Source organism: Mustela putorius, unplaced genomic scaffold (genome assembly GCF_011764305.1).
Source record: "Mustela putorius furo isolate JIRA1106 unplaced genomic scaffold, ASM1176430v1.1 tig00003862_pilon_pilon_pilon, whole genome shotgun sequence".
Classification (NCBI taxonomy): Eukaryota; Metazoa; Chordata; class Mammalia; order Carnivora; family Mustelidae; genus Mustela; species Mustela putorius.
Window position 1 is genome coordinate 2,948,591 of NW_025422014.1, and position 27,526 is coordinate 2,976,116.

Sequence of the window (27,526 nt, forward strand, 5' to 3'; positions counted from 1 at the left end):
TCTCAAATCAGCTGTCCCCTCCAAAGAAGATCACTATGAGCAACATAGTGTAATTGAAAAAATCATGACCAGGGTACATATCCTGACTACCATTCCCTAGCTGTGTGAACTTGAGCAAGTTATTAACCACCATGAACTTCAATTTCCTCATCTCTACAATGGAGATAATAATATCTACCTCATAGGGTTGTTGTGAAAGTTAGATGAGATAATACACTTAAGTTGATTGGCATAGTGCCGGACACATAATGGGGCCCTCTATAAAAGTTAGAGTCTCCCTCCCTCTCCCCAAGGTAGGAATTAATCATTTTGCCCACAAGGAATCCATATCATTTTGTTCTTATCTCTACAATAACCCTAAATTCTAATTATTTGCTTGCTTCTTTGTTTCTACAAACTAGACTCTTTGAGAACTCATACTTTCTTATTCATCTTGGCATCTTCAACACCTAGCACAGCGCCTGAGAGTCAATGAGCCCATCCCAAATATATGTTGGGTTTTGTGTTTTTTGTTTGAGTCTGGCTTCTGCCCCAAATACTCAACTAAAATGGTTATCCCATGGGTCATCCCTGACCTCTTCATTACCATGTCAATGGAAGCTCAAGTTGTTATCCCTGTCTAGAATAGCTTCCCATTTCCTTACCTACTGAACAAATATCTCTTCACAAATTAGGTCATATCTCTCCTCCCAGAAGCCCTCCCTGATAATCCTAATGAACTCTCCTTTCTATAAGCTGACACAATTCTTATGTGCCTCTCTAAGTGAGACTGCCTGGTCTAAAAAAGGAAAGAAAAAGAAAGGAGAAGGAAAAAAGAGGGAAAAGGTAGAATCAGGATCAAAAATACCTTAACCCATTACATGGAATGGCCATACTTAATAAATTATTTAAAAAATTTCTATAAATGAAACATTATCCTGTGCAGCCCCAAATAGTACAACTAAGAAATAAAAGTTACAGAAGAATGAATTACAAGTAATGAATCTTACAAATAAGATTGGCCATAAATAGGCAGAGACAGAAGGGGTTACACCGAGTTCACCATCATAAGAGATCTTAAAACACCTTCTGGATAACTTTTTGTCAGGCACAGTTTATAGAGGAGATTCTGGCACATCAGGTGGAGAAGTTGGACCTATGTGTGTGATGACCTTTTTGTCCTGAGATTGTCTGGTTCTGTGAAAGGGAAAGAATAGAAGAGAAACAATGGCCAAGGCTGCATTGCACTGACTGACAATTTATAACAAAGATAGTGTTCTCAAGGAAGGAGTAAAGAGATGAAAGGAACAAGAAAGGAAAACAAGGGTGCTAGTTCTGAAGGCCTCTGTGAGGTACAAGTAAAGACAGCATGGGAGCTGTCATTGTGTCACTCATATTCTCAGAGACCTTCCCTTTGAGTCTCTTCCTTCCCTTCCCTCTCTAAATCCTCAAGTCTGGATGGCTTTGCCTCCCTCCACTCCTGTTGGAATCTATCACAGCTGCCAAGGCTGCCAGATCTCCAGCTCTCCAGTTCTGTTGTCTGGGTAGCCCCAAACATTAATGGGTAGCAATAGCCAGCAGAAGTAACATTTCTAAGATAAGACAAAAGGCACACAAGCCCTATTTCTCTATCCTCTCTGCCTTCATCCCCAGAAGGCTTTACATTCCTGGCTCACAGATATAGAGAGTCTGGGGGGGAGGAGTGGCTAGTTTTTGAGATTAGTGTTATTAATTCTAGGGACCAGGAAAGATACTTCCTACCTCTCCCAAGAGGATAGGCAAAGCAATGGAGTAGAATCTGTCCTTCTGAAATTTTATAGTGGTACCAAGAAGACCCTCCTGACTTAAAGTCCTACTTTTGTTTGTGGCACAGGTTTCTGTACCAGCCTCTCAACTGGACTTCCTAGTTGCTGCCACATCCAGAGTAATCTTGCTAAAACATACTCTGATCACAGCATTCCATGCTTGAGAAACACTAATGGCTTTCCACCACTTACAGAATCAACTTCATGCTCCCTACCACGACCTACAAGGATTCATGTTTTGCCTCTTGCCCTTCACATTCAGTATTTCCACCACACTAAAACTCCTTCAGTTTCATGAAGTTGCCATGGTCACTCACACCACTGGGCATTCAAACATACCATGCCCTCTGCATAGAAATCTACCCCTCAGGTTAGTTTTCCACTTTTTTCCATCCTTAGACTGACTGTGCTGGTTATGCCCTCCACCATCTCTCATCAACACTACTGAAGTCCAAGGGAGTAGCTAAGATGTCAGAGTAGTAGGAGTACCCTAGGCCTGCCTCATCCTTCAAACACATCTAGATAAATATCAAATCATTCTGAATATCCAAGAAATCAATCTGAGGACTGACAGAACAAACTGCACAAGTAGAAGAGAGAAGAGGCTGCATCAGGGAAGGCAGGAGGTACAGAGATGCGATTTGGAAGAGAAACAGACTGTAGGTGCTGTAGAGGGGAGGAAGCCCTGATGACACACAGAGAGAGGAGGGAAGTGCACAGAGGACTGCACAAGAAAAACATTTCCCCAAAGCCACTGACTGGGAAAACAAGAGAGGCTGAATTTTCTGAGTTTTTACAGCCAGTGGGGCTCAAAGACTGGAGCTCTAGAGGTCTACAGCATGGCCAGTGTGAAGCCTTAAGGTCATCACAGTGCTCCTGTGGAGAAGGAGGACAGACAACCTGGGAACAGACAGTGCAATTTGAGGATACCCTGGGACACACTGGGAGAGACCCTTTCCCCTTTCTTTGAGCACATCTTGGAGAAATGACATTGCCTTTCCAGGGACAAAGGAACTGATGGGCAGAACTTTCCTTCCCCCACCTGTTTTTTGCATAGGTGCAAAAACACTTGTTGAGGTAGGGTAACTGGGACACAGGCTCTTTGCTGAACTTCACTCCAAATCCCATGCTCCTGTGCTTTGGTGTGACTGCCCTTCTCGGTCAAACCTACATCAGTGCCAGTGTAATGAGACCCTCCCCAAGAAGACCAGCATGGGTTCTGGTCATGCCAGGTCCCTAACGTTTGGAGTTTTAAAACTCAAAGGACCTGCCTGGGATAGAGCCCAAGGTGCCAAGATAGTGCCCTGCACTGCTGGGCAGGCACGCAACCCAGACACAAGCAGTGTGAAAGCAGTGACCTGAAGAATTCCTGGAACACATGAGGGGAGATGGTCCACTCTTCTGCGAAGGCTTCCCAGATAGCAGAGTGCATCCCTTCTCCAGGGACAAGGGAGCTGGCTGATACCATTTCCCTCTTCCACACCTCAAAATAAAATAACTTCAGTAAACAGTACAGTGCCAACATGGGTGGCCTAAACTGCTTAAACCAAGTCCCACTCTGCTGCATTCTGCAGGACTTGCTTTTCTCAGGCAAGTGTGCCTAAGAACCAGAGCAGCAGGCCCTTACCCCAGAAAACCAACACAAAACCCCTACATGCACCACATCTACTGATTATAGAGTTCTGCAAATAGCATCTAGTGGAAATAACACCAGGTCTCCTTTAACAAGGGGACCAGAGCACACCTAGTTAAAACTTACTGCAGTCTGGCCAGGGTCAAAGCACTCTTCACTGAAGGCAAGCAGAAACTCTGCAGAAGACTGACCTGGGTGAAAGAGCAGCCAAAACACAGTGGCAGAATGCACACAGCATACACCAGAGATACTTACTGAAGTGCCAGGCCCTGGACAGTGTATATCCTCTTCTTTATAAAGTCATTATTTTGAGGAGCAGGAAGTATAACAGGTTCTCCTAAAACACAGAAGAAGACCAAGATGTGCACAATATGCTAAGACAGAGGAATTGATCCCAAAATAAAGAGGTCAAGGCCAGGGATCTCATCAAAAGAGATAAAAGTAATATGGCTGATTCGGAATTCAAAGCAACAGTCACGTAAAAAAAAAAAAAAAAACTGGTCCTGAGAAAAGCATAGAAGACACCAGGGAGTCCCTTACCCCAGAGATAAAAGACCTAAAAAACTAGTCAGACTAAAATGAAAAATGTATTAGCCAAGATTCAAAATCAAGTGGATGTAATGACCACAGAGATAAAGAAGCAGAGGAAAGAAGTGATGTAGAAGACAAAATTGTGAAAAATAATGAAGTCCAAAAGAAGAGGGAAAGAAAAATTTTTAGATCACAAATGTAGAGGTAGGGAACTCAGCGACTCCATAAAGTGTAATAATATTCATAGCATAGAAGTACCAGAAGAAGAAGAGGGAAAAGGGGGCAGAAGGTTTATTTGAGGAAATTGTAGCTGAAAAGTTCCCTAATCTGGGGAAGGAAACAGACATCCAAATCCAGGAGGCACAGAGAACCCCCTTCAAATCAACAAAGGCAGGCAAAGAACAAGACAAATCATAGTTAAATTGGCAAAATACAGATATAAAGAAAAGCTCCTAAAAAGAAGAAGATGAGAGAAGTCCTTATTTACAAGGGAAGACAAATAAGGTAAGCAGCAGATCTCTACACAGAAACATGGCAGGCCAGAAAGAAATGGCGTGATAAGTCCAACATGGTGAATGGGGAAAATATGCAACCAAAAATGCTCTATCCATCAAGGTTATCACTAAGAATAGAAGGAGAGATACAGAGTTTCCCAGAGAAACAAAATGTAAAGGAGTTCCTGACCACTAAACCAGCCTTGCAAGAAATATTAAAAGGGGCTCCTTGAATGGGAAAGAAAGACCAAAAGCAACAAAGACTGGAAAGGAACTGAGAAAATCTCAGGAAACAAAAACAAAACAAGTAATAAAATGGCACTAAATTAATATCTATCAATAATTACTCTGAATGTAAATGTACAATATGCTCCAATCAAAAGACATAGGGTGTCAGGAGGGATTAAAAAACACAACTTATCTATATGCTGCCTACGTGAGGCTCAATTTAGAGCCCTAGACATCAGCGTATTGAAAGTGAGGGGATGCAATGGCAGGGTCATAGGGAAGCTCTATTTTTAATTTCTTGAGGAATCTCCACACTGTTCTCCAAAGAGACTGCACCAACTTGCATTCACACCAAGAATGGAAGAGGGTTCCCCTTTCTCCACATCCCCTCCAACACATGTTGTTTCCTGTCTTGCTAATTTTGGCCATTCTAACTGGTGTAAGATTTTAATTTGAATCTCTCTGATGGCTAGTGATGATGAACATTTTTTCATCTGTCTGATAGCCATTTGTATGTCTTCATTGGAGGTCCATATCTTCTGCCCATTTTTTGATATGATTGTCTGTTTTGTGTGTGTTGAGTTTGAGGAGTTCATTATAGATCCTGGATATCAACCTTTTGGCTGTACTGTCATTTGAAAATATCTTCTCCCATTCCGTGGGTTGCCTCTTTGTTTTCTTGACTGTTTCCTTTGCTGTGCAGAAGCTTTTGATTTTGATGAAGTCCCAAAAGTTCATTTTCGCTTTTGTTTCCTTTGCCTTTGGAGACATATCTTGAAAGAAGTTGCTGTGGCTGATATCGAGGAGATTACTGCCTGTGTTCTCCTCTAGGATTCTGATGGATTCCTGCCTCACACTGAGGTCTTTTATCCATTTTGAGTTTATCTTTGTGTACGGTGTAAGAGAATGGTCGAGTTTCATTCTTCTACATATAGCTGCCCAGTTTTCCCAGCACCATTTATTGAAGAGAGTGTCTTTTTTGCACTGTATATTTTTTCCTGTTTTGTCCAAGATTATTTGACCATAGAGTTGAGGGTCCATATCTGGGATCTCTACTCTGTTCCACTGGTCTATGTGTCTGTTTTTATGCCAGTACCATGCTGTCTTGATGATCACAGCTTTGTAGTAAAGCTTGAAATCAGGTAACGTGATGTCCCCCGTTTTATTTTTGTTTTTCAACATTTCCTTAGCAATTCAGGGTCTCTTCTGATTCCATACAAATTTTAGGATTATTTGCTCCAGCTCTTTGAAGAATACCGGTGGAATTTTGATCAGAATAGCATTAAAAGTATATATTGCTCTAGGCAATATAGACATTTTAACAATGTTTATTCTTCTGATCCAAGAGCATGGAATGGTCTTCCATCTTTTTGTGTTATCTTCAATTTTTTTCATGAGTGTTCTGTCGTTCCTTGAGTACAGATCCTTTACCTCTTTGGTTAGGTTTATTCCCAGGTATCTTATGGTTCTTGGTGCTATAGTGAATGGGATCGATTCTCTAATTTCCCTTTCTGTATTTTCATTGTTAGTGTATAAGAAAGCCAGTGATTTCTGTACATTGACTTTGTATCCTGCCACGTTGCTGAATTGCTGTATGAGTTCTAGTAGTTTGGGGGTGGAGTCTTTTGGGTTTTCCATATAAAGAATCATGTCATCTGTGAAGAGAGAGAGTTTGACTTCTTCATTGCCAATTTGGATACCTTTCATTTCTCTTTGTTCTCTGATTGCTGCTGCTAGGACTTCTAATACTATGTTGAACAAGAGTGGTGAGAGTGGGTATCCTTGTCGTGTTCCTGATCTCAACGGGAAGGCTGCAAGCTTTTTCCCATTGAGGTTGATATTTGCTGTGGGTCTTTCATAGATAGATTTGAGGAAGTTCAGGAATGTTCCCTCTATCCCTATACCTTGAAGCGTTTTCATCAGGAACGGATGCTGGATTTTGTCAAATGCTTTTTCTGCATCAATTGAGAGGGCCATGTGGTTCTTCTCTCTTCTCTTATTAATTTGTTCTATCACATTGATTGATTTGCGAATGTTGAAACATCCTTGTAGCCCAGGGATGAATCCCACCTGGTCATGGTGGATAATCTTTTTAATGTGCTGTTGGATCCTGTTTGCTAGGATCTTGTTGAAAATCTTAGCATCCATATTCACAGTGATATTGGTCTGAAATTCTCCTTTTTGGTAGGGTCTTTGCCTGGTTTGGGGATCAGGGTAATGCTGGCTTCATAGAAAGAGTCAGCAAGTTTTCCTTCTGCTTCAATTTTTTGAAACCGCTTCAGGAGAATAGGTGTTATTTCTTCTTTGAATGTTTGGTAGAATTCTCCGGGGAATCCATCACGTCCCGGCCTCTTGTTTTTTGGGAGGTTTTTGATCACTGCTTCAATCTCGTTACTAGATATCGGTCTATTCAGGTTGTCAATTTCTTCCTGATTCAATTTTGGGAGTTTAGAGTTTTCCAGGAATCCATCCATTTCATCTAGGTTGCTTAGCTTATTGGCATATAACTGTTTCTTTATTAATTTTTTTTTCAGAAAAACAGTATTCATTATTTTTTCACCACACCCAGTGCTCCATGCAATCCGTGCCCTCTATAATACCCACCCACCCGGTACCCCAACCTCCCAACCCCCTGCCACTTCAAACCCCTCAGATTGTTCTTCAGAGGCCATATTCTCTCATGATTCACATATAACTGTTGATAATAACTTCTGATGATTGTTTCTACTTCCTTGGTGTTCGTTGTGATCTCTCCCTTTTCATTCATAATTTTATGTATTTGAGCTTTCTCTCTTTTCTTTTGGATTAGTGTTGCCAATGGTTTATCTATCTTATTGATTCTTTCAAAAAAACAGCTTCTAGTTTCACTGATACGTTCTACTGTATCTCTGGTTTCTACCTCATCGATCTCAGCTCTAATCTTGATGATTTCCCTTCTTATGTGTGGAGTTGGTTTGATTTGTTGTTGATTCTCCATTTCTTTAAGGTGTAGAGACAGCTGCTGTGTTCTGGATTTTTCATTTTTTTTTTTGAGGGAGGCCACGGTCGCCAAACTGTGGAAAGCACCAAGATGCCCTTTAACGGACGAATGGATAAGGAAGATGTGGTCCATATACACTGTGGAGTATTATGCCTCCATCAGAAAGGACGAACACCCAACTTTTGTAGCAACATGGGTGGGACTGGAAGAGATTATGCTGAATGAAAGAAGTCAAGCAGAGAGAGTCAATTATCATATGGTTTCACTTATTTGTGGAGCATAACAAACAGCATGGAGGACATGGGGAGTTAGAGAGGAGAAGGGAGTTGGGGGAAATTGGAAGGGGAGGTGAACCATGAGAGACTATGGACTCTGAAAAACAATCTGAGGGTTTTGAAGGGGCCGGGGGTGGGAGGTCGGGGTCCAGGTGGTGGGTATTATAGAGGGCACGGATTGCATGGAGCACTGGTTGTGGTGCAAAAATAATGAATACTGTAATGCTGAAACTAAAAAATAAATTAAAAAAAAAGAAAGTGAGGGGATGAAGAACCTTCAAGCTAATGGACATCCAAGGAAATCCAGAGTAGCCATACTTATATTGGACAAATGAGATTTTAAACCAAAGACTACAAGAAATGAAGAAGAGCACCACATCATAAGAAAGGGGTCTATTCAACAAGAAGATCTAACAATTATAAATATTTATGCCCCCAACATGGGAGCACAAATATATATAAAACAACTAATAACAAACATAAAGAAATTCGTTGATTGTAGTACAATAATAGTAGGGGCTGCTAACACCCCACTTACAGCAATGGATCATCTAAACAGAAAATCAACAAGGAAGCAATGACTTTGAATGAAACACTGGACCAAATGAACTTAACAGAGATATTCAGGAGATTTCAACCTAACACAGCAGACACACATTGCTTTTGAATGCACATGGGACATTCTGCAGGTTAGATCTCAAAACAATTTCAAATCAGTTCTCAAAGTACAAAAGACTGAGGTCACGCCATGCATATTTCTGAGCACAACACTATGAAACATGAAGTCAACCACAAGACAAAATTTGAAAAGGCCACAAATACATGGATATTTAAGAACATCCCACTAAGCAATGAATAGGTCAACCAGAAAATTAGAGAAGAAATTTTTAAAAATACATTTAAACAAATGAAATGAAAACACGACAGTCCAAAACACTTGGGATGCAGCAAAAACGGTCATAAGAGGGAAGTAAATAGCAACACAGTCGTATCAAAAGAAGCAAGAAAATTCTCAAATACATAATCTAACCTTACACCTAAAGGAGCTAAATAAAAAAGAACAACAAATGAAGCCTAAAGCCTGCAAAAGAAGGGAAATAATAAACATTAGAGCAGAAATAAATGATATAGAAAAAAATTCAGCAGAACAGATCAATGAAACCAAAAGCTGTTTCTTTGAAAGAATTAATGAAATTGGTAAGCCCATAGTCGACCTTATTAAAAAGAAAAGACATGTCTCTAAAGGCAAGGGAAACAAAAACGAGAATGAACGTTTGCAACTTCATCAAGACGAAAGCTTCTGTAGAGCAAAGGAAACAGTCAACGCATCAAAGAGGCAACCCACGGAATGGGAGAAGATATTCACAAATGACATTACAGACAAAGGGCTGGTATCCAAGAGCTATAAAGAACTTCTCAAACTCAATACCCAAAAAACAAATAATCAAATCAACAAATGGTCAGAAGACATGAACAGATACTTCTCCAAAGATGACATACAAATGGCTAACAGACACGTTTAAAAATGTTCATCGTCATGAGCCATCTGTGAAATTCAAATCAAAACCACATTGAGACACCACTTCACATCAGTTAGAATGGCAAAAATTACCAAGGCAAGAAACAACAAATGTTGAAGAGTATGTGGAGAAAAGGGAAGCCCCTTATACTGTTGGTGGGAATCCAAGTTGGTACAGCCACTTTGGAAAATGGTGTGGATGTTTCTCAAAAAAATTTTGTTAAATAGAGCTACCCTAAGACCCAGCAATTGCACTACCAGGAATTTACCCCAGAGATACAGATGTAGTGAAAAGAAGGGCCATATGCACCCTAACGTTCATAGCAGCAATGTCCACAATGGCCAAACTGTGGAAAGAGCTGAGATACCTTTCAGCAGATGAATAGATAAAGAAGATGTGGTCTATATATACAATGAAATATTAGTCATCAGAAAGGATAACACCTAACTTCTGCATCAACATGGATGGGACTGGAGATCATGCTAAGGGAAATAAGTCAAGCAGAGAAAGTCAGTTATCATATGGTTTCACTTATTTGTGGAACGTAAGGTGTAGCATGTTATAGCATAGGAGAAGGAAGGGAAAAATGAAGGGGGATGGGAATCAAAAGTGAAGATGAACCATGAGAGACTATGGACTCCAGGTCCATAGTATTGATGGGTTTTAAGGAAGGCATGTATGGCATGGAGCACTGGGTGTTATATGCAAACAATGAATCATAGAACACTACATCAAGTATGGTGACTAATAAAATGTAGTAAAAAAAAAAAAAAAGAAAAGACAAAGGACCCTAATAAATGAAATCACAAATGAGAAAGAAGAAGTCACAACCAACATCACAGAAATATAAACAATTGTAAGAGAATATTATGAAAAAATTTATGACAACAAACTGGGCAATCTGGAAGAAATGGAAAAATTTCTAAAAGCATACAGACTACCAAAGCTGAAATGGGAAGAAACAGAAAATTTTAACAAGCCCATAGCCAGCAAACAAATTGAATCCATAATCAAAAATATCCCCACAAACAAAAGTCCAGGGCCAGATGATTTCTCAGGGGAAGTCTATCAAACATTTAAAGAAGAGTCAATTTGAGTCTATTTTTGTGTGTGGTGTAAGGAAATGGTCCAATTTCATTTTTCTGCATGTGGCTGTCCAGTTTTCCCAGGACCATTTATTGAAGAGGCTGTCTTTTTTCCATTGGACATTCTTTCCTGCTTTGTCGAAGATTAGTTGACTGTAGAGTTGAGGGTCTATTTCTGGGCTCTCTATTCTGTTCCATTGATCTATGTGTCTGTTTTTGTGCCACTACCATGCTGTCTTGATGATGACAGCTTTGTAATAGAGCTTGAAGTCCGGAATGGTGATGCCACCAACATTGGCTTTCTTTTTCAATATCCCTTTGGCTATTCGAGGTCTTTTCTGGTTCCATATAAATTTTAGAATTATTTGTTCCATTTCTTTGAAAAAGATGGATGGTACTTTGATAGGAATTGCATTAAATGTGTAGATTGCTTTACGTAGCATAGACATTTTCACAATATTTATTCTTCCAATCCAGGAACATGGAACATTTTTCCATTTCTTTGTGTCTTCCTCAATTTCTTTCATGAGTACTTTATAGTTTTCTGAGTATAGATTCTGTGCCTCTTTGGTTAGGTTTATTCCTAGGTATCTTATGGTTTTGGGTGCAATTGTAAATGGGATTGACTCCTTATTTCTCTTTATTCTGTCTTGCTGTTGGTGTAGAGAAATGCAACTGATTTCTGTTCATTGATTATATCCTGACACTTTAATGAATTCCTGTACAAGTTCTAGCAGTTTTGGAGTGGAGTCATTTGGGCTTTCCACATATAGTATCATATCATCTGCAAAGAGTGATAGTTTGACTTCTTCTTTGCCGATTTGAATGCCTTTAATTTCCTTTTGTTGTCTGATTGCTGAAGCTAGGACCTCTAGTACTATGTTGAATAGCAGTGGTGATAATGGACATCCCTGCCGTGTTCCTGACCTTAGCGGAAAAGGTTTCCATTTTTCTCCATTGAGAATGATATTTGCGGTGGGTTTTTCATAGATGGCTTTGATGATATTGAGGTATGTGCCCTCTATCCCTACACTTTGAAGAGTTTTGATCCGGAAGGGATGCTGTACTTTGTAAAATGCTTTTGGACCATTTCCTTACACCACACATGAAAATAGACTCAAAATGGATGAAGGACCTCAATGTGCGAAAGGAATCCATCAAAATCCTTGAGGAGAACACGGGCAGCAACGTCTTCGACCTCAGCCGCAGCAACATCTTTCTAGGAACAACGCCAAAGTCAAGGGAAGCAAGGGCAAAAATGAACTATTGGGATTTCATCAAGATCAAAAGCTTTGCACAGCAAAGGAAACAGTTAACAAATTCAAAAGACAACTGACAGAATGGGAGAAGATATTTGCAAACGACATATCAGATAAAGGACTAGTGTCCAGAATCTCTAAAGAACTTAGCAAACTCAACACCCAAAGAACAAATAATCCAATCAAGAAATGGGCAGAGGACATGAACAGACATTTCTGCAAAGAAGACATCCAGATGGCTAACAGACACATGAAAAAGTGCTCCATATCACTCGGCATCAGGGAAATACAAATCAAAACCTCAATGAGATATCACCTCACACCAGTCAGAATGGCTAAAATCAACAAGTCAGGAAATGACAGATGCTGGCGAGGATGCGGAGAAAGGGGAACCCTCCTACACTGTTGGTGGGGAATGCAAGCTGGTGCAGCCACTCTGGAAAACAGCATGGAGGTTCCTCAAAATGTTGAAAATAGAACTGCCCTATGACCCAGCAATTGCACTATTGGGTATTTACCCTAAAGATACAAACGTAGTGATCCAAAGGGGCACGTGCACCCGAATGTTTATAGCAGCAATGTCCACAATAGCCAAACTATGGAAAGAACCTAGATGTCCATCAACAGATGAATGTATCAAGACGATGTGGTATATATACACAATGGAATACTATACAGCCATCAAAAGAAATGAAATCTTGCCATTTGTGACAACATGGATGGAACTAGAGCGTATCATGCTTAGCGAAATAAGTCAAGCAGAGAAAGACAACTATCATATGATCTCCCTGATATGAGGAAGTGGTGATGCAACATGGGGGCTTAAGTGGATAGGAGAAGAATCAATGAAACAAGATGGGATTGGGAAGGAGACAAACCATAAGTGACTCTTAATCTCACAAAACAAACTGAGGGTTGCTGGGGGGAGGGGGTTTGGGCGAAGGGGGGTGGGGTTATGGACATTGGGGAGGGTATGTGCTTTGGTGAGTGCTGTGAAGTGTGTAAACCTGGTGATTCACAGACCTGTACCCCTGGGGATAAAAATATATGTTTATAAAAAATAAAAAATTAAAAAAAATAAAGAAGAGTCAATGCTTATTCTTCCTAAACTGTTTAAAAAAACCCTAAAGATACAAATGTAGTGATCCAAAGGGACACATGCACCCGAATGTTTATAGCAGCAATGTCCACAATAGCCAAACTATGGAAAGAACCTAGATGTCCATCAACAGATGAATGGATCAAGAAGATGTGGTATATATACACAATGGAATACTATGCAGCCATCAAAAGAAATGAAATCTTGCCATTTGCAACAACATGGATGGAACTAGAGCGTATCATGCTTAGCGAAATAAGTCAAGCAGAGAAAGACAACTATCATATGATCTCCCTGATATGAGGAAGTGGTGATGCAACATGGAGGCTTAAGTGGGTAGAAGAATAAATGAAACAAGATGGGATTGGGAGGGAGACAAACCATAAGTGACTCTTAATCTCACAAAACAAACTGAGGGTTGCCGGGGGGAGGGGGTTTGGGAGAAGGGGGTGGGATTATGGACATTGGGGAGGGTATGTGATTTGGTGAGTGCTGTGAAGTGTGTAAACCTGGTGATTCACAGACCTGTACCCCTGGGGATAAAAATATATGTTTATAAAAAATAAAAAATTAAAAAAAAAAAAATAAATAAAAAAACAGAAATGGAAGGAAAATATCTAAGCTCCTTCTGTAAGGTCAGCAATACCTTAATTCCAAAACCAAAGACCCCACTAAAAAAGAGAACTACAGGCTAGTATTCCCAGTGAACATGGATGCAAAGTTCTCAACAAGATACTAGCAAATCAGATCCAATAGTACATTACAAGAATTATTACAATGACCCCACAATCAAGTGAGTTTTATTCCTGGGCTGCAGGTGTGGTTCCATATTCACAAATCAATCAAAATGATATACCACATTAATAAAAGAAAGGATAATACCATATGATCACCCTAATAGATGCAGAAACAGCATATGACAAAACACTTTTAGTCTTGATAAGAACCCTCAAGAAAGTAGGGATAGATGGAATATACCTCAGCATCACAAAAGACCCGCAAATAATAATATCCTCACTGAGGAAATACTGAGAGCCTTCCCCCTATGGTCAGGAACAAGCCAGTGGTGTCCATTCCCATCATTACTATTTAACCTAGTACTGAAAGTCTTAGCCTCAGCAATCAAACAACTAAAAGAAATAAAAGGGATCTAAATCAGCAGAGGAGAAGTCAAACTTTCACTGTTTGCATACAGCATGATACTCTGTAAAGAAAACCCAAAAGACTCCACCAAAATCTGCTAGAACTAGTGCATGACTTCAGAAAAGTTGCTGATATAAAATCAATGTACTGAGTTGCTTGATACAAAATCAAGGTACAGAAAGCGGTTGCATTTCTATACACTAATAATGAAGCAGCAGAAAAAGAAATCAAGGAATCGGTCCCAGTTACAATTATGCCCCAAACCAAAAGATACCTCGGAATAAACCTAACAAAAGAGGTAGAAGATCTATACCCCGAAAACTATAGAGCACTTATGAAAGAAACTGAAGATGACACAAAGAAATGGAAATGTTCATGGGTTGGAAAAACAAACACTGTTAAAATGTCTACACTACCCAAAGTAATCTACACATTTAATGCAATGTCTATCAATATAGCAATGTCATTTTTCACAGAGCTAAAACACACAATTCTGAAATCTGTGTGGAAACACAAAAGACCCCAATTATCCATAGCAACCTTGAAAACAAAAAGCAAAGGTAGAAGCATCACAATTCTGAACTTCAAGCTATTTGGCAAAGCTGTAGTCATCAAGACAGTATGGTACTGGCACAAAAACAGATACATAGATCAATGGAACAGAACAGAAAACCCAGAAATGGACCACAACTATATGGTCAACTAATCTTTGACAAAGCAGGAGAGAATATCCAATGGAAAAAAGACAGTCTCTTCAACAAATGATGTTGGGAAAATTGTACAGCCACATGTAGAAAAATGAAGCTGGACCATTTTCTTACCACACAAAAATAAACTCTAAATGGTTGAAGACCTAAATGTGAGACAGGAATTCATCAAAATCCTAGAGGAGAACACAGGCCGTAACCTCTCTGACATCGGCCAAAGCAACAAACGTCCTATTAGATGGGTCTCCTGAGGCAAGGGAAACAAAAGCAAAAATAAACTATTGGTACTACATCAAAATAAAAGTTTCTACACAGTGATGGAAATAATCAAGAAAACTAAAAGGTAACCTTTGAAATGGGAGGAGATATTTGCAAATGACATATCTTATAAAGAGTATCCAAAATACATAAAGAACTTTAAGTTTTTTATTTTTTGTTTTGTTTTTTCAGTGTTCCAAGATTCATTGTTTATGTACCACACCCAGTGCTCCATGCAGTATGTGTCCTACTTAATATACCCACCACCAGGCTCACCCACAACCCTACCCCCCCCCCTCCCCTCTAAAAACCCTCAGTTTGTTTCTCAAAGTCCACAGTCTCTCATGGTTCATATCCTCCTCCGATTTTCCCCAATTCACTTTTCCTTTCCTTCTCCTAATGTCCTCCAAGTTACTCCTTATGTTCCACAAGTAAGTGAAACCATATGATAATTGATTTTCTCTGTTTGACTTATTTCACTTAGCATAAACTCCTCCAGTCCCATCCATGTTGATACAAAAGTTGGGTATTCACCCTTTCTGATGGCTGAGTAATATTCCATTGTATATATAGACCACATCTTCTTTATCTATTTGCCTGTTGAAGGGCATCTTGGCTCCTTCCACAGTTTGGCAATTGTGGACATTGAACTTTTAAAACTCAGTTGGATGGTGGGCATTAAGGAGGGCACGTGATGTGAAGAGGAATGGTTGTTATACACAACTGATGAATTACCGAACTCTACATCAGAAACTAATGATGTACAATATGCTGGCTAATCAAATTTAAATTTAAAAAAATTCAGCACACAAAACACAAATAATCCACTTGGAAAATGGGCAGAAAATATGGATAGACATCCATACAGATGACCAATAGACACATGAAAAGATGTTCTACATCACTGCTCATCAGGGAAATACAAGTCAAAACTACAATGGGATATCACGTCACACCGTCGGGATGGCTAAAGTTAACAACACAGAAAATGACAGGTGTTGGCAAGGATGTGGAGAAAGAGGAACCCTCTTGCACTGTTGGTGGGAATGCAAACTGGCGCATCTACTGTGGAAAGTAGTATAGAGGTTCCTCCAAGAGTTAAAAGTAGACCTAAGCTTATGATCCAGGAATTTCAGTACTAGGTATTTACACAAAGGATACAATAATACTAATTGGAAAGGAAAACGTGCACCCGGGGGCTTATCAATACCAACAGTAACCAAATTATGGAAACAGTCCAAGTATCCATGAATGGATAAAGAAGATGTGGTGTATCTATTTAATGGATTACTCAGCCATAAAAGTGAATGAAATTTTGCCATTTGCAACAGCATAGATGGAGCTATAGTGTCTGATCCTAAGTGAAATACATCAGTCAGAGAAGGACAGAGAACATATGTTTTCACTCTTAAGTGGAATTTAAGAAACAAAACAAATGAGCAAAGGGGGAAAAGTGAGAGAGATGATCCAAGAAACAGACTCTTAACTATAGAGAAGAAACTGCTGGTTATCAGACAAGAGGTGGGTGGAGGGATGGGTTAAATAGGTGATAGAGATTAAAGTGTACACTTATCATGATTAACACTGAGTAATGTATAGAATTGTTGAATCACTATATTGTATACCTGAAATTAATGTAACTCTGGGTGTTAACTACATTGGAATTAAAATTTTAAATTTAATTCAAAAAAACTTTAAAAGACACCACAAGAAATCTATAGATCGATATTCCTTATGAGAAGAGAATGCAAAAAGGCATCAATAACAAGTACCAAATAAAACAAGTACAAGTAACCAAATAAAACAACATCAAAAGGAATATAGACCGTGACCAGCTGAGATTTATCTCAGGAATGCAAGTGTGGTTCAATATATAAAAATCAGTGTACTTCACCACATTAGTAGACTGAAGGGAAAAAAAATGCATGGCCATCTCAATAGATGGTCTGATAAAAACATTCAACAACCTAGGAATAGAATGGAACTTCTTCAACATGATAAGGGGCATTTATGAGAAATGTACAACTAACATTATACTCAATGGTAAAAGACTGAACTCTTTCCCTTATGAACAAGAAAAACACAAGGATGACTGCTTTCATTACTACTATTCAACATTGACTGGAAATTCTAGCCAGTTTAAATAGACAAGAAAAAGAGATAAAGAACATCCAAATTCAAAAGAAGAAATAAAATTATCTCTATTTTCAGATGACATGCTCCTATGTAGAGAAAAGCCCATAAAGTCCATGAGAAGGCTACTACAGTCAATAAGTGAATTCAGCAAAGTTGCAGAATACAAAATCAGGACACAAATATCAGTTGTACCATTATACACTTGTAATGAACAACCTAAAAGGAAATTAATCTCCTCCAGTCCCATCCATGTTGATGCAAAAGTTAGGATCATTTCTGGTGGCTGAGTAGTATGGATGGAACTAGAGGAGATTATGCTGAGTGAAATAAGTCAAACAGAGAAAGTCAATTATCATATGGTTTCATTTACTTGTGGAATATGGAGGACACTAGGAGAAGGAAGGGGGAAAAATCAGATGGGGAGACAAACCATGAGAGGCTGTGGACTCCGAGAAACAAGGAGGGAGTTAACGAGGGGGGTTAGGGAAATGGGTTGGTCCAGTGATGGGCATGTATTGCATGGAGCACTGGGTGTTGTACATAAACAATGAATCTTGGAACACTACATCAAAAACTAATGACATACTGTATGGTGACTAACGTAAAATAATAAGAAAAATTTAAAAATAAAATAAAAGGAAATTAAGAAATCAATTCCATTTATAACAACATCAACATGAACAAAATACCCAGGAATAAACTTAAGAGGTGAAAGATTTGGACACTGAAAACTACCAAACATTGCTGAGAGTAATAAATGAATGAAAATGCACCCCATGTTCATGGGTTATGAGACTCATTATTGGTAAAAGGTGTCAGAACTACCCAAAGCCATCTACAGATTCAATGCAATCACTATCAACATTCCAATAGGCTTTTTTTAAAATAATTTTTTATTTTTTATAAACATATATTTTTATCCCCAGGGGTACAGGTCTGTGAATCACCAGGTTTACACATTTCACAGCACTCACCAAAGCACATACCCTCCCCAATGTCCATAATCCCACCCCCTTCTCCCAAACCCCCTCCCCCCAGCAACCCTCAGTTTGTTTTGTGAGATTAAGAGTCACTTATGGTTTGTCTCCCTCCCAATCCCATCTTGTTTCATTTATTCTTCTCCTACCCACTTAAGCCCCCATGTTGCATCACCACTTCCTCATATCAGGGAGATCGTATGATAGTTGTCTTTCTCCAATAGGCTTTTTTGAAGAAAGGGAAAGCTGCTCCTGAAATTTGTATGGAAGTACAATAAGCCCAAATACCCAAAACAATCTTGAAAAAGAACAAAGTTGAAGGACTCATACTTCCTGATTTCAAAACTTACAAAACTACAGCAATCAAAATAGTGCAGTAATGCATAGAAATAGATATATAAATAAATGGTAAAAATGAGAGTCCAGCAATAAATCCATATATATATATATATGGCTAATTGATTATCAGTGTGGATGCCTAGTCCATTCAATGGAGGAAGAAATAGTGTTAGCAAAACTCATCTATTGTGACTTTAAATTTAGCAATCTATTCTTACACATGACATCAAAAGCACAATAGACAAAAGAAAAAAATAACTGGACTTCATTAAAAGCTAAAAACTTTGTGCATCAAAGAACATTATCAAGAAAATGAAAATACAGTGGTCTAAGAAGGTGACATAGGAAGGCTCTGAACTCACCAGCTTCCACAGACAATTTGAAGCTATACATACATACAGAGCAATTCCTCCTGAAGAACTGAGGGCTGTTTGAATAGCTTCTGCACACACTCAAAAAGAAAAACAACAACAACAACAAAAACAAAAGAAAAAGATACAGGGGGAGGAGCAAGATTACAGAGGAGTAGAACACCTAAATATCATTGGGTCCCAGGAATTCAGCTAGATAGTTATCAAACCATTCTGAACACCCACAAAATCAACAGGAGATTGAAGAGAAGAATAGCAACAATTCTATCAAAAGAAAAGCAACCATTTTCTGGAAGATAAGATGTGTGGAGAAGTGAATCTGAGGCAATAAATGGGAAGATAAACTGTGGGGGGAGGGGCCGGCTCCCGGCAAGCAGTACAGCAGCAGAGCACAAAATCAGAACTTTTAGAAGTCTGCTCCACTGAGAAATGTCGCTTCAGAGGCTAAGCTGGGATTGGAGCCCTCACAGGGGCAGTGTCGTCTCAGGTCCCCTGACATCACAAAAAGACCAGTGGTGTCTGAGTGTGGCAGAGCTCTCAGGTATCAGAGTGAGAAGGCCAGCTGCAGAGATGGAGCTGAGGAGTGTGCTCTCAGCTTGCAGTTACCTTAAACCATGATCTGCGGCACAGTTGGGCCACTCTTCTTCCAGGAGGGACCCCACAAGTGGCAGACCCAGGGATACTCACCTTCCTCCTCCAGCAGGAGTGGCGGAGGAGCATGCTACAGGAATCTGCTAGGTTTGGAGACTCCAAATGGGGTCATGCGCCAGAGATAGAAACACTCAGTCACAGGCCAGGTGAGCACAGAATGTGGCCAGAGACCAGGGAAACGGGAGTGATTGACTGCTTTTCTCTGAGAGCACACTGAGGAGAGGGACCCTGAGCTCTCAGCTCCTCTACAGCTGGAGATTAGGAAGCCACCATCTTCATTCTCCTCCTCCAAAGCTGTATGGAAAGTGTTCAGGGAACAAAAGCTACAAGAGCAAAACCAAGCAGATTACTTAGCCTGCCCTCTGGCAAGGGCAGTGCAATTCCACCTCAGGCAATTCCACCTCATTTGAGAATCACTGCATCAGGCCCTTCCTCAGAAGATCAGCAAGAACATCCAGCAAAGACCAAGTTCACCAATCAATGAGAACTGCAAAACTAAAGAGCTGCAGGAATACAGCCCATAGCATTCATGGCCTTTTCCCCATGATTCTTCAGTCTTTGAAACAAATTTTCTCAATTTTTTTCTTATTCTATTTTTTAATTTTTCCTCTTTCCCATTTTAACCTTGTTTAATTTTTTTATCTTATCAATACCTTTTTAAAAATCTTGTTAAAATTTTCATTGTTATAGTCATATTCTATAGCTTCATTATATTTAATCTTAGTTTTTGTATACATATATTTTTCTTTCTTCAAAATTTTGGGATACAGTTTCTTCTAATAGGTAAAAATATACCCTAAATCTAGCATATGGCTTTGTTCTAGTCTCCAGCCTGATCAAACTCTCTCCTTTATCCTCCCTCTTTTTTCAAACAACTTCTTATCACTTCCGTTTTTAAAATCTTCTTAAATTTTCATCTTTACACTCATATTCCATCTCTCCATTGTGTTTATCCTTATTTTTGTGTATATATATAAGTTTTTCCTTCCTTAAAATTTTAGGAGGCAGTTTACTCTAATGACCAAAATACACCCAAAATCAAGTGTGTGGCTCTATTTTATTTACCTCTCTCTCTACCTATCTATCTATCTATCTATCTATCCACGCTCTAAATATATATATATTTTTTCTATTTCTAATTATATATATATATATATATATATATATATAATAGATAGATAGATAGATGTAGATATATAACCCCCCTCTGGAGAGGGGTTTATGGATGTTGGGCAAGTTATGTGATATGGTGAGTGCTGTGAAGTGTGTAAGCCTGATGATTCTCAAACCTGTACCCCTGGGGCAATTAATATATTTTATGATAATAAAAGTTATTATTATGGAATTTTATTTTATTTTATTTTATTAAACATCTAGTTGAAATTATATGTAGATAAAAAAGAATTGTGAGAAAGATTTAAAAAAGAGAGAGAGAGAGGAAAAGATTGTATCTAAGCAATATATAGGCTGCGAGGTAATATCAGGACTTAATATACTGTTTTCCCCTGATGTTGGGGTTTTACATGTTTATGGGGGACCTTGTGATTGTTTTCCTCTTGTTCTTTCAGCTTCTCTTCTAGGGGTGGGCCCTGCTGTGTTTTTTTTTTTTTTCATTCAGTCATTCTTGGGCAGAGTTGCCCTGCCCCCTATCCATGGGTGGGCTCTGTGGAAACCATTTGGGGGGCGCTTTTCTCCTCTGGCTGCTTTTCACACTTATGTTCTCTGATTGCTTTTCAGAGGGTCAGAGCAATGCAAGCTGTTCACATCCTGAGCTCCACCTCAGACAGAAGCCAGTGTCTGCTTCTCTCTGAGTCCTCCAGAACACAGACTGCCCCTCTGCAAGTGCCATTGAATACTGCAGCCTTCCACAGGTGGTCAGCACCCCCAGTGACCCTCTCAGTAGTTCACTGAGACCCCTGCACTCCCATGCCACCAGAACTGCAAATGGTACCTGTCCAGGCCAGCCTGGGCCCAGGAGCTATCCTTCCTGGGACCATGGGCTCCAGTCTTAGCTGGATCCTCTCAGTTACAGTGGTAGTAGAAGAAACTTCAGTGGTAGCAGCAACCTCCAGCCCCAGGGACCACTGACTAAAGTCCACACAGGATCCTCTTAATCAAGGGTGGGCAGTGGCTGCAGCCTGTCCTGAGACCTTGGGCTTATGTCTGTGCTTGCAGCCACCTGGTCCCAGGAACTGTTACTTAAGCCTCTTTGTTCTGCTTGAGCACTGTTATCTGTCCCTTCCTCTCTCACAGCCACTGGTCTACAAGCTGTTGCTGGTCCCCAAGTGCAGGGAATTTTCATACTGGAGTATTACCTTCCAGTGGCTAGCTTCTGGTGGCTTCCTCCCTCTTCTGTTTACCCTCTAATATCTGTCTGTGTGATGCCAACTCTGTCTTTTGTACCTCTTGACTAATGATCCTCTGCCCCCATGGAGATCCAGATGTAATCTTACATCTCAGGCTGATTTAATGGGTGTTCAGAGTGGCTTGGTAGATTTCTAGCTAAATTCAAGGGACTGGTTGAAATGGAGTCCCCCACTTCTCAGTCTTCTTGATGGAACCTCTTTTATTCTTCTTAGTAATTATTATTATCTTCATCTTCCAATTTCTTACTTGTATTTGTGGTTGCCTTTGAGGAATCTCCACACTGTTCTCCAAAGAGGCTGCACCAACTTGCATTCCCACCAACAGTGGGAGAGGGTTCCCCTTTCTCCACATCCTCTCCAACACATGTTGTTTTCTGTCTTGCTAATTTTGGCCATTCTAACTGGTGTAAGGTGATATCTCAATGTAGGTTTTTTTTTTTAATTTTTTCAATTTATTTATTTTCAGAAAAACAGTATTCATTATTTTTTCACCACACCCAGTGCTCCATGCAATCCGTGCCCTCTATAATACCCACCACCTGGTACCCCAACCCCCCGCCCCCTGCCACTTCAAACCTGTCAGATTGATTTTCAGAGTCCATAGTCTCTCATGGTTCACCTCCCCTTCCAAGTTCCCTCAACTCCCTTCATCTATCCCTCTCCCCTTGTCCTCCATGCTATTTGTTATGCTCCACAAATAAGTGAAACCATATGATAATTGACTCTCTCTGCTTCACTTATTTCACTCAGCATATTCTCTTCCAGTCCGTCCATGTTGCTCCATTGTGTTTATCCTTATTTTTGTGTATATATATAAGTTTCTGATGGAGGCATAATACTCCATAGTGTATATGGACCACATCTTCCTTACCCATTCGTCTGTTGAAGGGCATCTTGGTTCTTTCCATAGTTTGGCGATCGTGGCCATTGCTGCTATAAACATTGGGGAACAGATGGCCCTTCTTTTCACGACATCTGTATCCTTGGGGTAAATACCCAGGAGTGCAATTGCTGGGTCATAAGGAAGCTCTATTTTTAATTTCTTGAGGAATCTCCACACTCTTCTCCAAAGAGGCTGCACCAACTTGCATTCCCACCAACAGTGTAAGAGGGTTCCCCTTTCTCCAGATCCCCTCCAACACATGTTGTTTCCTGTCTTGTTAATTTTGGCCATTCTCACTGGTATAAGATGATATCTCAATGTGGTTTTAATTTGAATCTCCCTGAGGGCTAATGATGATGAACATTTTTTCATTTGTCTGATAGCCATTTGTATCTCTTCATTGGAGAAGTGTCTGTTCATATCTTATGCCCATTTTTTGAATTGTTTGCCTGTTTTGTGTGTGTTGGGTTTGAGGAGTTTGTTATAGATCCTGGATATCAACCTTTTGTCTGTACTGTCATTTGCAAATATCTTCTCCCATTCCGTGGGTTGCCTCTTTGTTTTCTTGACTGTTTCCTTTGCTATGCAGAAGCTTTTGATGTTGACAAAGTCCCAAAAGTTCATTTTCACTTTTGTTTCCTTTGCCTTGGAGACATATCTTGAAAGAAGTTGCTGTGGCTGATATCGAAAAGATTACTGCCTATGTTCTCCTCTAGGATTCTGATGGATTCCTGTCTCACGTTGAGGTCTTTTATCCATTTTGAGTTTATCTTTGTGTACGGTGTTAGAGAATGGTCGAGTTTCATTCTTCTGTCCAGTTTTACCAGCACCATTTATTGAAGAGACTGTCTTTTTTCCACTGTATATTTTTTCCTGTTTTGTCGAAGATGAATTGACCATAGAGTTTAGGGTCCATATCTGGGCTTTCTACTCTGTTCCACTGGTCTATGTGTCTGTTTTTATGCCAGTACCATGCTGTCTTGGTGATCACACCTTTGTAGTAAAGCTTGAAATCAGGTAACGTGATGCCCCCAGCTTTATTTTTGTTTTTCAACATTTCCTTAGCGATTTGGGGTCTCTTCTGATTCCATACAAATTTTAGGATTATTTGCTCCAGCTCTTTGAAGAATACTGGTGGAATTTTGATCGGAATGGCATTAAAAGTATAGATTGCTCTAGGCAGTATAGACATTTTAACAATGTTTATTCTTCCAATCCAAGAGCATGGAATGGTCTTCCATCTTTTTGTGTTATCTTCAATTTTTTTCATGAGTGTTCTGTAGTTCCTTGAGTACAGATCCTTTACCTCTTTGGTTAGGTTTATTCCCAGGTATCTTATGTTTCTTGGTGCTATAGTAAATGGAATCGATTCTCTAATTTCCCCCTTGTATTTTCATTGTTAGTGTATAAGAAAGCCTTTGGAAGATATGGCAGTAAAGATCGACTGGAAATGGGACAAGCCGTGATCATATAGTGGTTAGTACTCTGCATTGTGGAAATGGGACAAAACACCTATAAACTGGTTAGGCTAAAATGAAAAATGCAATAAGCAAGATTTGAAACCAACTGGATATGATGACCAGAATGATGAAATAATCAAAGGAATGAATAAGTGATATACAAGATAAAATTATGGAAAGTAGCAAAGCTGAAAAGAAGAGGGGAAGAAAAATATTAGATCACAAATGTAGACTTAGGGTACCCAGTGGCTCCATAAAACGTAATTGTATTTGTATTCTAGGAATCCCAGAAGAAGAGAGGGAAAGGTAGCAGAAGTTTCATTTTAGGAAATTACAGCTGAAAACTAATTGGGCAAGAAAGCAGACATCTAAACCCGAGAGACACAGAAAACTCCCATCAAAATCAATAAAAGCTGACCAACAACAAGAATTATTTAGATATTTAAATATTCAAAATATAAAGAAATATTATTTAATATTTAAATATTCAAAATATAAAGAAAAACTCCCCAAAGCAGCAAGTCCCTGACTTATAAGGAAATACAAACAAGATTAACAACAGATCTCCACAGAAACTTGACAGAGCAGAAGAGAGTGTCATGACATATTCAAGGTGCTGAATGGGAAAAATATGCAGCCAAGAATACTCTATCTATCAATGCTGTTATTAAGAATAGAAGGAGTGATAGTTTCCCAGACAAAAACTAAAGGTGTTTGGGAACACTAAACTAGCCCTGAACGGAATATTAAAGGGACTCCTTGAGTGGGAAAGAAAGGAACAGAGAAGATCTCAGGAAACAATGATAAAATAAGTAATAAAATGGCACTAAATTAATATCTATCAATAATTGCTCTGAATGTAAATGGACTAAATGTTCCAATCAAAGGACATAGGGTGAGGGGCGCCTGGGTGGCTCAGAGGGTTAAGCCTCTGCCTTCGGCTCAGGTCATGGTCCTAGGGTCCTGGGATTGAGCCCCACATCGGGCTCTCTGCTCAGTGGGGAGCCTGCTTCTCCCTCTCTCTTTGCCTGCCTCTGCCTACTTGTGATCTCTCTCTCTCTCTCTGTCAAATAAATAAATAAATAAAATCTTTTTAAAAAGACATAGTGTCAGGATGGATTAAAAACAAAAACCTTTCTCTATGCTTCCTACATGAGATTCATTTTCAACCTATAAACACCTGCAGATAGAAAGTGAGGGGATGGAGAACCATCTATCATGTTAATGGATGTCCAAAAAAAAAAAAAAAGCCAGATTAGCCATACTTAAATTCGATAAATGAGATTTTAAACCAAAGTCTGCAAAAAGAGATAAGGAAGGGAGCCATATCATAACAAAGGGGTGTCTATCCAATAAGGAGATCTAACAATTATAAACATTTATTCCCCCAACTTGGAAGCACCCAAATATATAAAACAACTAATAACAAACAGAAAAGAACTCACTGATAATAATACAATAATAGTAGGGGACTTTAATATCCCACTTACAGCAATGGATTGATCATATAAGCAGAAGATCAACAAGGAAACAATGGCTTTGAATGACACACTGGACTAGATGAGCTTAACATATATATTCAGAACATTTCATCCTAAAGCAGAATATACATTCTTTTCAAGTGCACATCAGACATTCTCCAGAAACAAATCACCTAGGTTACAAAGCAGGCTTCAAAAAGTACAAGACTGTAATCATACCATGCATTTTTTCTGACTACAATGCTATGAAATTTGAAGTCAAGCACAAGAAAAAAATTGGAAAGACCACAAATACATGGAGGGTGATGAACATCTACTAAGGAGTGAATGGGTTATACAGGAAATTAAAGAAGCAATAAAGAAATATATACAAGCAAATTATAATGAAAACGCAATGGTCCAACATCTTTGGGATGCAACAAAAGTGATAATAAGAGGGAAGTATTTAGCAATACAGGACTACATTAAGAAGCAGAAAAATCTCACACAACCTAAACTTACACCTAAAAGAACTAGAAGAAGAACAACAAATGAACCTTAAAGCAGCAGAAGAGGGGGAAATAATAAACACTGGAGTAGAAATAAATGATGCAGGAACAAGCAAACAAATATCCAGTAGAAAAAAAACACACCCAGGATCTGGCTTTTGAAAGAACGAATAACATTGATAACCCCATAGACAGACTTATAAAAAAGAAAGGAGAAATAATACAAATAAATAAAATCATGAATGGGAGAAGAGAGATCACAACCAAAATTACAGAAATACAAAAAATTATAAAAGAATATTATGAAAAATTATATGCCAATAAATTTGGCAATCTGGAAGAAATGGATAAATTCCTAGAAACATACAAACTACCAAGGCTGAAACGGGAAGAAATAGAAAATTGTAATAGGCCCATAACTAGCAGAGAAATTGAATCTGTAACAAAAAAAATCTCCCAACTGGTTCAACATCCACAAATCAATCAGTGTGATAAACTACATTAATGAAAGAAAGAACAAGAACCATATGATACTCTTGATAGATGCTGAAAAGGCATTTGACAAAGTACAGCAGCCTTTCTTGATCAAAACTCCAAAGTGTGGGGATAAAGGATGTTTCTCAATATCATCAAAGCCATCTATGAAAAACTCACAGCAAATAGCATTCTCAATGGAGAAAAACAGCTTTTCCATTAAGGTCAGGAACATGGCAGGGATGTCCACTATCACCACTGCTATTCAACATAGTACTAGAAGTCCTAGCCTCAGCAATCAGACAACAAAAAGAAATTCAAGGCATCCAAATTGGCAAAGAAGAAGTCAAACTATCACTCTTCACTGATGATATGATACTTTATGTGGAAAACCCAAAAGATTACATTCCAAATATGCTAGAACTTGTACAGGAATTCGGTAAACTGTCAGGATATAAAATCAATGTACAGAAGTCTGTTGCATTTCTATACACAAACAGAATACAGAAGAAAGAGAAATTAAGGAGTCAATCCCATTTACAATTGCACCAAAAATTGTAAGATACCTAGGAATAAACCTAACCAAAGAGACAAAGAATCTGTACTCAGAAAACTAAAAAGTACTCATGAAAAAAATTTAGGAAGACAAAGAAATGGAAAAACTTTCCATGCCCATGGATTGGCAGAACAAATATTCTGAAAATGTCTATGCTACCTAAAGCAATATACACATTTAATGCAATACTTGTCAAAATCCCATCAACCTTTTTTGAAGTAATGGAACAAATAATCCTAAAACTTATATGGAACCAGAAAAGACTTTGAATACCAGAGGAATGTTGAAAAAGAAAGCCAAAGTTGGCGGCATCAGAATTGAGACTTCAAGCTCTATTACAAAGCTGTC